Consider the following 5489-nt stretch of genomic DNA (forward strand, 5'->3'; position numbering starts at 1 on the left):
AAATTAAAAATAAAGAAATTGAAATAAACTATTTTTAATCAGAGTCGATGTTTTTTTTTTTTTTTTTTTTAATGAATTTTATTAGTAGTTTTATTTTTATTGAAATATTTCGATGAAAACAAATAATAATGATAATAATAAAAAGAAACAGAAAAAAAAACAAAACAAAGCAAATGTAACTTATATTAATATGTAGATTTGAAGTCGTGCATGCAGGTCAATGGCAACCGAATATGACGTCATCAACTTGAAAAAAAATAACCAAAAAAATCTGCGGATGTTTTTGGACCAGCAACAAAAATTAATGTAAAACAAATAGGTTTTAAAACAATTTAATTTAAAAGAAATTCAGGTGAATGTTACCTTACGCTACAACAGAACCCCGACCATTCTAATTTTTTTTTTTTTTTTTTTTTTGTAAGGGTATTAAAAGTCGCTGACATCGAATCTGATAATCAAACCCGTCGCAAATTTGCCGATTGCATGGTAGGAACCCCCTGGATCTTGGGACTATTTTGCACCATTTATTTCACTGCATTCGGTAGTGGTTTTCTTACATGATTGATACATTCGCGTGAGAACGGGCGTAGTGAAGTCTTATCGCATCGCGGAGGAATCTTTAAGCGGCCATTTGAAATAAGAAAGTTAAAAAAAAAAAATGCTGGACATTTCCTCCAAATCCGTAGTCCGTTAATTTGTTAATGTAATATATTGGACAGGGTTATCTCCCTTACACTCCACTGAAACTGTTGATGCCCTTTATCATTAGAGGGCGTAACAGTCTTTTACGGTGCATTTTGTAAATAAAGCGAGCGTGAATGGCCATTTTGTTATGGCACGTGCGAACAGCTCATTCATCTACAATGTTAATTTTGTCTTGTGCGTTTTTCTTCATGTGCAGTGTTGATACACTTTAATTGGCGAGGAGGAACAAATAATGCGGAGGAATAACAAGACAATTTAAAAATAAAAGCGGTGGACACCCACAACCCAACGAACCAGTAAAAGTTGCTGAGGAATAGATAAAAATGGCGTTGCAAGGCACAATTCAAGAATGGAATAGTGCGGAAGAAGAATGGTCGCACTATATTGAGAGAGTAAAGTTTTTTGTGTGTGTGTTTTTTTTTTACTGCCTATGATGTGTTAGGTGTTTCAGAATTTTTGTAGGAATTTTTGACACTCCAAACACGAAATTGCGAATAAAATATAAAAAAAACTCGTAATTTCTCCTTTAAAAGTGGGTTGTTTATTTTCTTTATAGATTATACTTCCAAAATAAACTATTATAGTTGTATAAAAAGTAATAGAAATATTATTTTTTTTATTAAAAAAAAAAAACAGTAATGAAATTAATTGAATTTTACGAGTTCAGTATTTTTCAATTTTTAAACTTTAAAAATCTATTAAAATTTTTCTATTGGTTCTATTTTTACGATATTTTCAGGGTCAATGTGAAATGTTATGTTCTTTCCAATAAACAGAATATAATATTTTAGACAAACGTTTTTTTTATTAGTTCACGCCCCCCCCATTTTGAAATGTCTATTAAAAAGTAAATAATTAATTAACTCACCAAAGTTTTATATATCACAAATTGAAGATAAAAGATCAATAAATAATACATTCAAATTTAAAACAAAAAAATAGTGTTTTTTAGAAATTTACCTGTAAAGTCCGAAGTTTAACACCTTTTTTTTTTAACAAGTTGTTTGTTTGTTTTTTGTTTTGTTTTTTGTTTTTTAAATGAAACCTTGGTCCTTGCTCCTTTAATTGAAAAAAAAAAATAGGGTTTGAATTACATTTTTCGAGTAGTTATAAGCTTGGAAAGACAGGGGGTCGAATTAATTCGCCCCCCCCCCCCGCATTTTGAAATGTCTATTAAAAAGTAAATAATTTACTCACCAAAGTTTTATATTATTACATTTTTCTTTTACATTTTCACTCCAAACAAGGCACATTGCAACTTTGGTGTAGGGGACTACTATCAGGGGCAACAACTACTGGAGCACTATGTTGGAATTTGGGCAGCAAGATGTCGGTTCATGTTACACTTGAACTTCTGCATGTCAGTACAGTTGGGGAAACAGGGATCTGGAATGGAATTTCAGAGTCTAGCGGTTCTGGAGAAGAAACTACTGGAGTAGAAAGATCTTTTACATCTAGGGATCTCTACTATGTGGGGGTGGGATTTATCTGCCTGTCGGGTTTGTCGAGGGTGTCTACGTCATGGGGGCACAAGTGTCTGCAGTTCGCCAGAGCATTCACCATTAAAATACTTGTAGAGCAGGCAAAGGGATGCAACGTTTCGTCGATGGGACAGAGGCTGAAGCTTAGATGCCAGTTCAGGGCCTATCAAATTGGCGACTCTCTTTTGAACCTTTTAAACCAAATTATTTATTTTCTACGCAGTTTTTTTACGGGTCTTGAGTTGCTATGATTAAAGGGGTGGTAACGCATATGTTTAGGTATGTTTACTTTAATGTTTCTACTATTATTGTTTATAACCGATCTTTTCACAGAATTACCTTTAGCACGAGTCATATTGTGAGGATTACAGAATTTAATAATTTTATTTTGTCAGTATAACCTGAATTCCTAAGAGCCATATTAAAGAAAATAGAATTATGGTGCGCAAGCCTTTTCTAGTCTCACACAAAAACACGCGTTCACATCTCAAGCTATATTACTTGTCATATACATACGCGCACACAAGCATACGCGCTCACGTCCACACACGTACATATATTCATGTTCGCGTACATACACTCACGTTCACACACACTAACGTACACACATGTACTCACATGTACGCACACGAATGCATACGAACACACACATGGACAACGTCACTTCCCTTTCAAAGGAAATCCACACATGCGCAAAAGACCACTGGAAACAACTATAAAAGCAAGAGACAAGCCGTTTCAAGCCTTTTTCGGACCAGCTCTCAAGCTGAGAAGTTTGGCGAACCAGCCGCCTCCCTTTCGGGAGGCGCGCGCCCGTGCTTCACACCACTCACTACCATTTGGGGCAAAACGCTAACAAACAGTACATACACTTTATACGCTTCCTCTCTCCATGAACTGGATTGACATTCTCACTCTTTCTCTCTATATATATATACATCTGGTCCCTGAGAACACCTCCGCGTAGCTGACTGCTAACATGGCGCACAGCTTTTACTGATGTCAACCCTCTATCTTTGTCTTTGTCTACACGCTTGACTATCATTCCCATTTCCACTATATTACTCAAACGATAGTGACCCGAACGTGAGATGAACACACATTTCCTTTTCTTTCTATACTACCAGTCCCGCAGCAATTGAGTTTTTGTTTCCTTCATTCCATTCGTTTCATTTTTTTCTTTTACTCTCTCAATATAGTGCGACCATTCTTCTTCCGCACTATTCCATTCTTGAATTGTGCCTTGCAACGCCATTTTTATCTATTCCTCAGCAACTTTTACTGGTTCGTTGGGTTGTGGGTGTCCACCGCTTTTATTTTTAAATTGTCTTGTTATTCCTCCGCATTATTTGTTCCTCCTCGCCAATTAAAGTGTATCAACAACACCACTGCAGTGACTGCACATGAAGAAAAACGCACAAGACAAAATTAACATTGTAGATGAATGAGCTGTTCGCATGTGCCATAACAAAATGGCCATTCACGCTCGCTTTATTTACAAAATGCACCGTAAAAGACTGTTACGCCCTCTAATGGTAAAGGGCATCAACAGTTTCAGTGGAGTGTAAGGGAGATAACCCTGTCCAATATATTACATTAACAAATTGACGGACTACAGATGTATATATCCTAGTCCTCAGCAATGGTAAAAATAATTACTAGCAGAAAGTTTTGAGACTCTATTAGATACTGAGGACACTATTGATTTTTTAATAGAATTTGGATGATTCGAAACTTATGAACGTAGAAAAGAGTAAGGTTAGGTTTATGGTATGGACTGAAAGTTTCGGGGGTAAGGTTGAGTTAAACAGCCAAAACTTAGAAATCATCTTGTCAGGTTGAGGGCATTATGTTTTTTTTTATCAGAAGAGCTAGGCATACAGAGTATTATAACACTATTAAGAAGCTACATAATTTCTTCAAAAATTATGGCCTTTCTATTATGGTTGAACCTAACAAGAAAACTTCTAATTTTTGTTATGTTTCCTTCAACCTAAGCTCCGAAATCTGCACCAGAAACAAACCACCGACCCTCGACGAACGTCTTTGACAAAACTTGCAAGAACCATCTTGTTTAACGGTTCCTAATACAGAAAAAAATCAATGCACGGAGCAGTAAAGCCAGAGAAGCTAAAAACAAGACTCAGAAACAAAGTTCTTGATCAGCACAACACATTAAAAAAACTGAAAGTCTACAACGCGGTAATTCTTTCACCCCCTCTAGGGATGTGAGAATTAAACGCTGTACAATAAACAGAGAAATAAATTCCGCATGTGTGTTACTTCTTTGAATCCCATAGCAGGGCTGCATTCCTAATGTTGTGCTTTGGTGTTTTCTCATCAGAGCCCGACCGTGGTGGGTATATTATGCTATTCACATGGATGAATATTGCATGCCAAGCCGCTTGTTGAGTGTAAAAATTAAGAAAATGAAGAGCAACCATGGTCGTTCCAAAACTGCTACAATGACACATACAAGACCAATTTCAATAGTATGAACTTGAGCCAAAAGAAATGGTGGCACGTGTCAGTTATCGATCAAACTGGCGAGCCACCACCCACAAAGCTATTATCATCTTTGATGATGCTCTTCGCCAGAAGCTCACTGCCGCCAGAGATCAGCGCTATAGAGCATCGGTAGCAGTGATACAAACTATGGACTTTCGGTGCCCCTACTGTGGCAGATCTTGCACATCCAGCCAAGAATTGCACAGCCAGTTTTGAACACAAAATGAATTTCCAAAATGAAGTGTCTTCTTCGAACCCAACGGACTATTAAAGCAAGATCAAATCATATAAAATGCGGGGATTTGATTGCTACAACATTGACCACATAGCGAGTCTATTATCATGAAAAACGCAAAGCGTAATCTTGATTTTGTCCTATATATTCCAATATATACCAGTTTTAAGTGATATAATGCCCGATATCTAAACCAAGTTTAGTGACGTTTGACCAAGCGAAGTGTACACGAATCTGCGCACAAGCAAACAACCAATGATGTTGTCGTACATATCATCTTATTGAGAAGAGATCATTCATGGGAGACAAAATAATCAGTCCAAAGAGCCATTCGCAGTGTTCGATCTTTACCTAATTTTGTAGGTTCTGTTGAAAATGTCGGATTGCGGTTTGAATATATGTATCATTTGTGAGAAGAAAAAATGAATCGCTCTACTCACAATTCTTTGTGAGTTCTGTTTAGACATGAGTCATGATATGATTTTGGAAATGTTTAAGAGCAATGCTAAAGCTTATGATCCTCAAGTGAAAGTCGATGAGACTCTAATTTCTCAGCGTAA

This window comes from Euprymna scolopes, chromosome 23 (genome assembly GCF_053919585.1).
Source record: "Euprymna scolopes isolate OS-2025 chromosome 23, ASM5391958v1, whole genome shotgun sequence".
NCBI lineage: Eukaryota > Metazoa > Mollusca > Cephalopoda > Sepiida > Sepiolidae > Euprymna > Euprymna scolopes.